Genomic DNA, 13,224 nt, shown 5'->3' with positions numbered 1-13,224 from the left:
GACTTAGGGGGGTCCCAGTCTCACAGTAAAGGGTAGGCCTGGAAGGAGTGAGATGAATATTTTTTTATTTCACCCAAAATATGAAGAAACTTTGGAATTCCCGACCACACCAGGATGTGGAAACTCCATCACTGTGGTCACTGAAAAGAGAAAGTGATAGATGTCTGAATATTAAGGGAGTCAAGAGACACGGGGATCATGCAGGAAATTGATGTTGAGACAGAAGATCAACAATGATCTTGATGACTGGAGGAGCAAGCTCCTGCTTATAATTCTTGTATTCAAAGAACACATACTCAAGAGGGTTAAAGTCTGAAGTAAAAAAATAAAATTTACACTCAGCATTCACAAAATATATTTTAATTCCTAATAGCGATCAAATACGTACACTTTCATCCTGAATGGCATACTTAATTGTGTTTCTCCTTTCATGAAACACAATTACATTTTGAAATTATTTGTGTTGTTATGATTACTTTTATCATTGCAATAATGATTGGACTAACAAAAGGAGCCTCAGTTGCTGAACCAGCCAACTGTGCAAGAACAACTCAGATTTCATATTTGCAGACATACAAACTTTCATTTCACTCTCTATTTCTTACATTTGCAGAAAAGCTTAATATTTCCATAATGAATCTTCAGTGAGCACAGGCACGTGTAGAATGTTTATTAAATTACACACAAAATACAAGGCGCCAGAGACCCAGGTTCAAACCTGACCTCGGGTGCTGACTGTGTGGAGTTTGTACTTTCTCCATGTGACTGCATGGGTTTCCTCCGGCTGCACCGGTTTCCTCCCACAATCCAAAGACATGCCAATTGGCCTCTGTAAATTGTCTCTAGTGTGTAGGGGTGTGTAGATCTAGTATGTGCATGGATGATCGATGGTCGGCTTGGATTCAGTGGGCCAAAGGGCCTGTTTCCTTGCTGTATCTCTAAACTAAACTAAATTTATATTTAATAAGCTGTACAATCTTCACTTAATGTACACATTCTCTGATGGAAATCATCCAAGAACTGGATATCTATAGTAGCAAAATGATATGCCTCATCTTCTCCACACATCCAATACACAGGTCCACACTCACACCATCTATTATGTCACTTGCTTGTCAAGGCTTACTCTGGAAATTATGTTTAATGTGGTGATCTGTGAACCCAGAAATCCACAATAAATGATTTAACTTGCCATCAGATAGTTTTCTCCCATAAATCACTTCAAATGCTTCATCTTCAAGTGTTCATTTCACCATATTTATCATAAACTCCGTTTCAAATACTAAAAGCAAGGATTTTAATAACACAAGCAAAGGCATATTTCACAGTAACAGGCCACATCGTGCATTACTAAATGCTGAAACAATAACACTGACAGCCCAAATTATCTTTATGGGAGGCAGTCATGCAGTGCACAACAAATATACTGTTAAATGTGCAAATAGAAATATTGAGCCCAAGTGATCATGCTTTTACAAAAGGTGTACTGTAACACAACCTGAAATATATACCATAAAATGATCGCCATACAAACAAACTAGATACTACTAAGCAGACAACGTCTGAGGGTGAATGCATCAACTATGTGACATAATTATTGCTGAACTATTTGTCTGGTCCTGAAATACAACTGTAAAAATGTGGTATCTCATTCAGTCAGAAGTTAGTTAGTGCAGATGATTTCCAAAAAAATATGAGTGTGGTTTTCATTCTTCCTTGTGCCTTGCTTAATATCATCCTTTATTTCACTATCTTTATTCTTTTCCAAACCTGCCCTTCCTCATTTTGATTTTGCAGGCTTAAGTGTATTCTTCTATTTGACTAGTTGGAGAGCCATGTTATTTTTTTGCTTGTTTACACTCTTCATCGCTGTCCAAAGCAACATAAGATCAATGCACATCACTGCTGCAAAGCCACAGAAACTACGTGAGAGGCTGTTGACATTGCAAATAATAAGTGCTGTTGCTTCATCATAGATGTCATCGATGTCAAATATGATAGATTCCATCCCTTGAATTGACTCAGTGCATTTTATTTCAACACCAAGGATCCCCCAAATTGTGCACCATTCTTTCTCCAGATGTCTCGGTGAACAAGTTGATTTTTTATAAAGTGAAATAAAAAGGAACTGCGGGTGCTGGTTTATACCAAAGATAGACATAAAATGCTGCAGTAACTCAGCAACTCAGCTAACTAGCGGGGAATGTAACAGCGGCCGCTCTGACACCAGTGACAGCTCCGGCACCGGAAAGATCAGCACTGCAACACTGCTTGCAATCACTCTGCAGAAGGGTCCCGACCCACAATGCCACTTATTCATTGTCGCCAGAGATGCTGCTGACTTGCTGAATTACTCCAGCAATTTGTGCCTAATTTTTAACAAATACTTTTCTTTGGCTTCTAGCAATTCCATCAATTAAATTTTGGAACAATTCGGTGAAGTAAATAAATTCATTTTGAAGGAGAAAGAAAAATGGCATTTTTCTAATCAGATAACCATGTTGATTCTTGTCCTGGTTTCCATTCTTGAGTGCCTTTTGATTATGTTGAACAAACATTTGTGAAACGTGGATTACCCTGAGGGTAATGAAGAAATGGAGGGTGTAAAACAGGATGGCTTAGAGTTTCTGGACTTCCAGGCTGTGAGCATATCCGAGTTGTACCTGAACGTTGAGCAAGAGGCAGGGGAACAAAGGGGAAGCTAGCAGGAATTTACTCAAGAATTGCTGCTGGTCATCAGAATGAGGAGAAGGTGATGAAAGCAGTGGGAAAATGAAGAGAAAGGATTGAGATATTGGGGAGACACAAATGACTGAGAGGAACTAGGAATGAGCAGCTGACGACCTTACAGACCGCACCCTAAATGCAGCCTGCCTCATTTGCCTGTGCCATCCATCAGTTCATTCAGGAAAGAACAACAGAAAAAGAGGTGAAAAATAGCAGACTTCCCCTCGGTTATTTTTGACTGAACATACCAAGAGAATTTCTGTTTTCCGTAACATTCTATAACATGTAAAAGCAACAAAATGCTTTCTCTACACATGCACACACAGACACGCTCATCATTTGAAATTAGCCAACTGCACAGCCTGTTGGTCAAACCTTGTGCAGGGTGAAAGATGCTCGATCTCACCCACCCCACTCTCAACCCACCGCCATACTAATATCCATGAATCGGGCCTTCACCTTGTGTGAGGCAGAGCTTGCCATGAGTGATGATCAGACCCGAGGCAGTGCAACTCAGACCCAGCGCCACCCTGACCATCCTTGAAAAGGCAAGATCACCAAAATCCTTCTGGTGGGTTTGATGTTCCAAATAGCTAAGTTGGATTGCGCTTGACCCAGTCTGTACCACGTGCAGGAAAGAACTGCAGATGCCGGTTTAAACCAAAGATCGACACCAAAAACTGGAGTAACTCGGCGGATCAGACAACATCTCTTAAGAAAAGGAATGTGACATTTCGGTTCGAGACCTTGCTTCAGACTGAGTCAGGGAAGGAACTTGGATCTGACTCTCCTGACTCTCAGTCTGAAGAAGGGTCTCGACCCGAAATGTCACCTGTTCCTTTTCTCCAAAGACGTCTGACCCGCTGAATTACTCCAGCTTTTTGTGTCCATCTCTAGCCTGTACCATACATACATGGCCATTCAGGCAATCAAGTATACATTGATTCTCTGAGCAATCTAAGCAATCCCATTCCCCCACTTATTTATCCTGTAACCTTTTCTCTCACACACGCCATTAACACTGTCTGAATCTGCTGCCGTCCATCTACAACAGATTTTAAATGTCATGGCCAAAAAAAAACCCTGGAATGTGGGAGGAAGCCAAAGCACCCAGCAAACCTCACTAGTCACAGAATGATAGTGCATGGTTACAGAAGTCCATGACACACCAAACATCAGAGGGTGGGTGGAGCCGCAATATTTGAGCTTCTAATGCAGGTTTAATGCAATTGAATGTGTCAAGTCAACGAGATGTTTTTTTGATGTACTGGGAAAGGAGCAAAGCACTTTAGCACAGTTGTTGAATTCAGTTACATCACTGCCAGACCACAGGCTACCTTATATAACAAGAAATTCACATTGATGCAAGCATGACTGAACAGTTCTATGGTAAACAAACTGCAATACAATCCAGGGAGAACGAACAGCACTCATTTTACTTTTGTTATTACACCCCAGAAAAGGGCCTCTCGGCAAAGTCTAGGTGAAGGTTTCAAATGTGGTGAGCAGCAAACTAATTTTTCCAGCTTTCATGCATTCCCAAATGTGCTCATAATATTGATAGACTTATTCAAATTAATTTCATCTAACATATTAAAAGTTAATTCATATGCTGCGATGGAAGGGATGTCCTTTGATTTGCAACTAGCCTAATTGCTTTTAGTAATTATACGTCTAACAATATATTGTAAGCTTATTTACTTGATTAATTTGGATTCTGCCAAGACTCATAAATTTCCAGTTCTTTATGTGTCGGAAGAAACTGCAGATGCCGGTTTAAATTGAAGGTAGTCACAAAATGCTGGAGTAACTCAGCGGGACAGGCAGCGTCTCTGGAGTGAAGGAATGGGTGATGTTTCGGGTCGAGACCCTTCTTCAGGTATGTTCTTTGTCCAAGAAAGGTTAAAGGAACTGACTGTCAATAGTTGGGTTGAAAATGACTGCCTCTGACATCAATGCACCTTTTGGCCATCTGACAAAGAACCCCAGTAAAACTGGGATCAATGGAAGTTGCAGAAAAATCCTCCCCTGTCTGGGAACAGATCAAGCATTAAGAAAAATAACCAGGTTTCCTGGATTACAAAGGCATAGAAATTCCTTGATGCCTGGAAGGACGCATTGATCAGTGTGTGCTCAGCTGGTAATGCTATCGTAAAGAACATCAGCATTACCAACATTGAAACAACGAACTAAAATATCCTATAAGAAAATAACTGCAGATGCTGGTACAAATCGATTTATTCACAAAATGCTGGAGTAACTCAGCAGGTCAGGCAGCATCTCGGGAGAGAAGGAATGGGTGACGTTTCGGGTCGAGACCCTTCTTCAGACTGAAATATCCTGTTTGTCATCATGGATCAGTCGGTTTACTGCAGCAAGCAACTTGTCTTGCACTAAACATCATTCACTTTATTCCTTTTATCATGTATCTGTATACTGTGGATGGCTTGATTGCAATCGTGTTTTGTCTTTCCACTGACTGGTTAGCATGCAACATAAGCTTTTCATTGTACCTCGGCACAAGTAACAATATAAACGCATCTCCTGACTCCTCAAAACCATTCAAGATCAGCAGGATACAAGTGAGGAATGTAATGGAACACTCCCCATTTGAGTGGATGAGTGGAACTTCAATAACACTCAGAAGGTTTGACACCGTCCTCCACAAAATGGAGCAGAAATGCTCCTCAGCCCTTGGCCGTCAAGGTTCTTTGGCTTCCTCACCTCCACCCCTCCAATCAAACAACCCACAAAGCCCCTACATACAATTTAATTCTTGTGGTTGAAGCTTTCCTTAGTGCCCGTAGAGAGTATCCTGATATCCACACTGCCGTTCCCATGTAACTCAGTGCATTTCCCATTTCAGATGGAGAACTCTTCCCATTCAGATGGAGAACTAACTGGCAGGATGTAATTGACACACAGGGGATGAAAACATCACCCGCAGATCACAATTCCACTTAAAATTCCTCCAGTGCTTCCTTTATCTCCTTTTTTGCTGCAACTTCCTTATTTGTTGTTCTACCATTTAATCATAATTAACTTTCTACTTTCACATTCTCCCCTGTGCCAGATTTATTGGGTTTTACCGTTATACTTTGTTCAACTCAGTGACAGGATCATATTAAAATCTGTCTGTTATGATATTGTCAATCTTGCCCCAGTTTGATCATGTATTTAATTAAGGTGGCTCTCCTTTTCCTCTGTAGATTTGCAGAACCACACCTTACAAATTATCAACAGTTTAAGATGCAAGATCACCACTTCAGTCTTAATAATGAAAACTACTTTGCCTGAAAAAATAATGAAATGATTTATGCTCAAAATAGAAGTGCTCTATTATAAAACAGCATCTGACTGCATTGCAACCAATTAGAAAGTAACATTATTAAACTCTTGTTTTCTATCTTGACCTAATTAATTTGGAATGGCATCTGATATATTGGTTAGTATAATGTTGCAAGACACAGGAAATGGACAGGAAGATGTCGTGAAAGGGATAGAAGATCTTTCAACAAGAATTAGGATGAAACTATCCAGTTTCATTACAATGCTGGAATAAGATGAAGTGTAACTCTCTGCTCAATTCTTGAAAGTGCAGAAATTGGGAATGTGCTGTTGGAATTCTCCAGCTCCTGGAACCCTGCCAAGTGGTCTTGCTCTCTTAAAGGCATGAGGCCACAGGAGGACATGGAAACACATGAAGGACACAAAAGTATAGGAGGTATCCACTGGACACACTAAACGCACAAGAAAACAAGGTTCATGTGAAATTATTTCAATAGTTGAGTATGAACTCTTCTTATTTACTTGTTGTTATCCTCTGCATCCTATCAAAAAGTAAAGTGTTTTCCACATTAAAGATGCAATACAAATACGAGGTATTCTTGATGTTGCAGGTATCGAGTTATGATTCATGTCCTAGCTCAAAGACTAAGCATAAATCCGTTCACAACTTTGTCATTTGTCAATGGTTAGTTAAGCAGAAGAGAATCAATGATGGCCAACATTTGGCTTTTACCTGACAAGGTGGAAAATTGCCCAAATGTTTCTTACGCATGAAAGCAGCAGAAATCTAAACTAACCAATTAGCACTCTCTCAACCTATAATCATCAGCAAAGAAGTGAAAAGAGTCATCAGTTCTGCTTTTAAGTGATATCTGTGCAATGATGATCAGTGCTGATTCTCAGTTTGGATTCTGACAGAGCCACAATTACAACTCTAGGCTTTGCTCAAACTCATTGACATAGCCAGCACGTAGCATTCTAAAATGGCTGTTACATAATCTGCTGAAATTTAACTTGTCAGCTAATCAAAATATTTAAGCATTTTTTTCATATGATAAATTAACTAAAATATGCGTATCAATCTATAGTTTAACAGCCAAGACCTGTTAACTAGAGAAGGAAGATCCAGATTCCAGGTTTTCAAGCTAAAATGTTGTACTTAGCTGGCCACAACTGTTGTTAGTGAACAGTTCCCTTGGGCAGTCAGGGTATTTGTACACTGCAAGGGCCAGGAAATGAGCGAGCAAGATCTGCTCTGACCCCTCTCACCCTGGCCACAAAATCTTTGAAGCACTTCCCTCTGGAAGGCGTTACAAAAAGCTGGAGTAGCTCAGTGGGTCAGGCAGCATCTCAGGAGAGAAGGAATGGGTGAAGTTTCGGGTCGAGACCCTTCTTCAGACTGATGGAAGGCAACTCCGGACTGTCAAAGCAGCCACAGCCAGACATAAAAATAGCTTTTTTCCACGAGTAGTAGTTCTACTCAATAACCAAAGTCTGTAGTCTCTTTTTTGCGCTGGTTTATTTTCCCCCACATGTTTAGACCGTAATGTTGTATCCTTATTGTTTTGATGTGTTCATGTTTTATTCTTAATTGTTAACTGTATGTTTGTGTTGTCATTTGTGAGTGGAGCACCAAGGCACATTCCTTGTATATGCACATACTTGGCCAATAAACTTATTCTTTCATACATTTTCCGCAGGGACAAGGTGAATAACAAGAACAGTCAGCTCAGGGCTAACCGAGCCTATCTTGTAGGAGCAACCTATTGTACACCCAAAAAAAAGCAATTGAAAGAGGTATAGTTTTTAAAATAGGACATCAGAACAGGCTGCCTCATCACAACATAGAACGACGGTTCAGCAGGATCATGGTCAGGCATATAAGCAACCTTGGTCACAACCAATTAAATTTGTCTGCTTGGAACCACTAAATTATTCAGAGACCATGCTGTAATGTCAAAGTCACCATAATTTCTATGCTCACAGGGGTCCGAGACTATCAGGAATAATTAATGTATAAAACAAATAAGTTTCCAGTCTAAAATTAGCCAATTAGCCAAGGGTTGATCAGCCCAACTCAACAGATCCATATAGATAAAAGTGAGGAGAAGATTAAACTGAAAATGCCTCCCAGCCCTTTAGCCCATCTCATTCTCCAATCTATTATCTCGATTTCTGTTAATTGTCTAATGCAATATCATTGATTGTCTCACTGTTCAGTGAACGTACAGCTAATATTCATGTACAGACGTTTGAAGGTGATTTGTTTTAAAATATAACAGCACTCAGCCTAGGCTTTGACTCAATCTACAGCTGAATGCCAAAGGGGAGATATGAAATCCGCTCACATAATTAAAGTAAAATGAGGTACCAGGAAATCCTGATAACAGCAGCTCTTCAACAGAGCAGCTAAAATAGCACCCTCTTGTTCTGCAGCAGTGAGGAAGCACTGTACTGTCAGAGGTACTACCTTTACCCAAGGAAACCTTTGCACTGGACATAATCATATGGAACTAGTTACATACTAATGGATCATTCTCCTAGTGCCCTACCCGTGAATTACTCCTCTTAGCGCTACCGACTATAGATTTTGGTTCACTGCTATTTGTGGGACCTTCCATTGCTCATATTTGCTGCTGCATTTCTCTACATTGCGACAATGCTTACACTTCAACATCACTTGCTGGCTATGTAACACATCTGGAAGTCAGTGAGGATGCTATACAAATATAAGCTCGTCTATAATTTACAATCCAAGCGGTTTCTGCTAATGTTTATCGTGTAGAATAAACTGCCAAACACCTTCCTGTGGAGTAATTAAAATAACTCATCCTTTATATCTCATCCATTTATCCAGCTTTCTCCAACACAACCTAGTTGCCACAATAATTGCTTGCTGTATCTCAGTATTCACCCCATCAAAAATCTTAAATGGTTCAACATTGCCTCTCATTCTTCTAACTTCCAACTTTTAATGCACATAGCCCCAAGCTTTCTCCATACGCCAGCTCCTCCATCTGAGGAATATTCCTATGAGCCTTCTTTTCATTGCCGCCATGGTAGTATATCTTTCCTTAAGTAATGACGCCAAAACTGAATGTGGTACTCCAGATGCAGTCTCATCAGCGCCTGTAAATATGTGGCAACATTTTCCTACTTTTATACTCCAAGTCTTTGCAATTAAGGCCAACATTCCGTTCGTCTTCCTAATTATCTGCTTGCCAACTTCTGTTTCATGCAGTCGAGCTTGCAAAGCCCTTTATGGCCCCAGCACTTCAAATAATAATTTGCTTTTCCACTTGTCCATCCAGCATGGATAGTCCCACATTTTCCCTCATTATATTCCATCTGCCGCCCATTTAACCTATCCATTATAGACACAAAATGCTGGAGTAACTCTGCGGGACAGGCAGCATCTCTGGAGAGAAGGAATGGGTGATGTTTCAGGTCGGGACCCTTCTTTAAACCAGCATCTGCAGTTCCTTCCTGCACAAAACCTATCCATTTATCTGTGCAAGTCCTGGCACAGATTCTTGTGCCAGCAACTAGTAACTGACTCTCAATCTAAAAGTGACCCAATTATCTGAATTTTATGTTAGCCACTCCTCTATCGAAATCCAAATATACTATATCTACTGAATACTTAATAGTTCTTTTTTATTCAGCACAGACATTGTTAGCCAAAGGGACTGTCCCTGTGCGTAATGTTCTATGCTCCATGCAGGCTGCCCAAGAATCACATTGCCCAAAGTGGCATTGGTCATCATCATCACATCGTTACTAATTAGAACGCCACTGTTAAATGTATTGTAAAAATAAAATTGTTCCAACTTTCTTTTATAGATGGAAGTCCTCACAAATAAGATACAAAATAAAGAGGAAAACAGAGGGGAACCAGGGACACAGTCTAAGAATAAAGGGGAGGCCATTTAAAATTGAGGTGAGAAGAAACTTTTTCACCCAGAGAGTTGTGGAATTTGTGGAATTCTCTGCCTTAGAAGGCAGTGGAAGCCAATTCACTGGATGAATTTAAAAGAGCATTAGATAGAGCTCGAGTGGCTAGTGGAATCAAGGGATACGGGGAGAAAGCAGGCACAGGTTACTGATTGTAGATGATCAGCCATGATCACAATGAATGGCAGTGCTGGCTCGAAGGGCCAAATGGCCTCCTCCTGCACCTATTTTCTATGTTTCTATTGTTGGCTAAAATGTTCTTTATCAGCAAACTATTCCATTATGCCCTCTCTTGCATGCATTTTTTTACAGATTATAGTAAAAAGTAATAAAATTCTTGTGAAGAGATTAAATTTTTCCTTTCCCTGTCACTGCACATCAAATTAGCAGAAGATACTTTGCTACTTCTGCTGACTCACCTTCTCCGTGAAGCCTCCTTTCAACAGGAGATAGTGAATTTTTGGAAACCAATGGACTTAAACAAGTTTAAATATACATTACTCATGTCATCCCCTCTGAAAGATCTATAACAAACTAAACGAAGTTAAAAAAAACTCACTTTGCTCCTAAAGGTGAATCGGATGCTTTACAGCCAGAGTGGAAGATTTTGAAGGACTGTTTTCGCACATAAATTGTTCAATTATTTCTAAACGACTGAAATGTAATTTGTTACCATGAGCCATAGACTATTGTCTCAAAGTGAAATTTCCACCAATATTAATTTTCCACACAAAATGTGTTATCTGTCATCTAAGTTTCAAGCCTTGTATTTGCCTGGTGTCTGCTGATGCTGTACTGTTGCTAGCCACCAGGGGGTGTGCAGAGTAGGTTCGCTGGTTTGCATGTCAATTTGGAAATAAAAAATTCAAAAAGTCATACCTTTGCACGAATCCCACAAATGCTTTTTAAAATGAACGATTAACAAGAACCCTCCAATGGAAATAGCTGCAAAAAGCTAAGAGTCAAATGTATTTAAATTCTTGTTTGCACTGACCAGCAGATTAACTTTGCTCTCTCAATTGTTGAGAAAACAAACAAACAGGTGATTCTAATTTAGGGGTTCACCTGTGACAGACCGTGGTTGATACGGTAAAGTTTTCAATCACTCGTTCCAATTCAGGATGCATGGAATATGGAGAGCAATATCTGAGAGGGTGGTGAAGGCAGGTAGTCTCATAACATTGAAGGAATATCAAGATGAACATTTGAATTACCATGGCAGGGGAGGCACCAGACATATGGCTGAGAAAAGTGATTTGTATTGATTGGCACTTAATGGTCAGCATCAGCAAGTGGCCAGAAAGGCCCGTCTCTGTGCTTTATCTATCTATCTATATATTATATTACTAAAACTCTCATCTTGTTGGTTTGTCAGTTTGCTTGATCCCAAAATACAGCCAAAATGGTACACGATAACGCAACAATTGTAGGCCCACCTTACTCACCATTGTCCTGGGGTGGGCTGGAGGAAGTTTCATTCAAATTGGTGTTATGTTTTTAGTTATTGACATTTTAAAGTTTAAAAATTACCTTCTCCATTTTCCCTGGCTTCAGCCACGTTGGACATCACAATAGGACCTACCCAAGTGACGGGAATGGCAGGCAATGGGAGGGGCGGCTGCTGAGCCTTTGAGCTGAAACTTTAAATGCGCTCACCCCCCCCCCCCCCCCCCGCCGGGAGGATCGGCGCCGGTCCCGGCGTGCCCCACACCTGACCTTCCTCCCATGGTGCAGCGCGGTGGCAGAGGGTCAAACAAGATGGCCATGACACAGGCGAGGTTTCCACCCAACGGGTCCACGGGTCGCTCTGGCCAATGCGATGGCTGCCCAGGGCCGAGGTGAGTGGCCCCCTCTCCCTTTTCCTGTACCCCCTCGCTAGCCCACAGCCCCGGGGGTCACTCCCCGGCCGCCAACAGGTCCACGGATCGTCAGTTGGGACCGCAAGAGAGGCTTGCAGCCAATGGGGGTTGGCACACCCGCAGACAGGTTTGCACGGAGGGTTGCCAGGCCCGCAGTAGAGTTTTGGATCAGTTGCGGGAGGGTTGCCGGGCCCACAGGAGAGGTTTGGACCCAATGGGTCCTCGCCCGTTTAGTATACTCTAAAATGTGGACTGCAGAGAAATGTATGAATCACAGACTCCTCCATTTCTATAAATATGTCTCTCAATGATCCATTACAATTCTCAACTAATACTAATATGTATTAGTGGTCATTCATCTCATTTCTCTTCCTGATGGCTTAGGATAGACATATCGTCCAAACTAGTTCAAATTACCCATATGGACCGTTTGATATATGCCTCAGGACGTGATAAGGTGTGTTACAAAATTTTCCAGTGCTTTATGAATTTAAATCTATTTACCTCTTTGCATATTTATTAATAAAGTTTCCATAAATTGAGCAAAAAGGATCCTGCTCAGTGAAATCCAATATATAAAATATAAAAGTAACTGCACAGAGAATGTGTAACCTTGAATAATTCAATGTACTAACTCCCTCAAGACATCCATTTTAGTCCATTATGAAGTGAGGTCTGTGTTTTTATTGAAACACGTCTATTAGACTCTTCTCTTAATTAACTGAGTTGTCAGTAACATGCTGGGGAGCTTCTTTCTGGGGTTGATTACCTGCTCACAAATTATCGCTCCCTCCCACATATACAAGTACACCAGCATGAATTCCAACATCAGTGCTTGCTCACAATAATGAAGCCATAGCAAAACAAATGGTGCAGCCTGCATTGGAAAATAGCATGTACCTTGGAGTGATTACAAGACAATTATCTGGTCAGCTGGTTCAAGCAGCATCATCGACAATAACATTGGAATTTATAACCAACATCTGATACTTTATTGAAAAGACAATAGGGTGTCGTTCTAAATTAAGGCTGTAATTAATAGACCAATATCATGCAGCTTTGAGTTTGTTTTGTTTCAGTCAGTATTGAATATCCCAAATGAGGATCCATCAACAATTTTGTACATGGCAAACATGGAAGATTGGTTTCCATTGAACATCTAATCAGCTGCAATGCTTTCAAGAAATGGCATGATCTTTCAATAAATGTAGATTTAAAAAGATAAAACTGCGCAGGATCGTTACTAATAAGGACACTTTACTGCACTGTTGCTCCAAGTTACATTGATTTTTTTCAGTCACACCAATTCATCTGAAGATTTCAATATTCTCAAAATACTCTGACCTATAATCACAAGACCCTTCATCCATAAGCTTCTCCCAACCAAGTACACTTG

At 40.6% G+C, this 13,224-nt stretch overlaps 1 protein-coding gene across 8 annotated transcripts in view; it reads right to left on the bottom strand.

The window, feature by feature from the left end:
• The window catches only part of anks1b (ankyrin repeat and sterile alpha motif domain containing 1B), a 647,894-nt gene that overhangs the window by 333,735 nt on the left and 300,935 nt on the right, over window positions 1-13,224 (bottom strand). The gene's annotated exons all lie outside the window — the stretch shown is intronic.

Source organism: Rhinoraja longicauda, chromosome 23 (genome assembly GCF_053455715.1).
Source record: "Rhinoraja longicauda isolate Sanriku21f chromosome 23, sRhiLon1.1, whole genome shotgun sequence".
Lineage (NCBI taxonomy): Eukaryota > Metazoa > Chordata > Chondrichthyes > Rajiformes > Arhynchobatidae > Rhinoraja > Rhinoraja longicauda.
The sequence above is the reverse complement of the archived record's forward strand: the minus strand, read 5'-3'. Positions and strand labels throughout refer to the sequence as shown.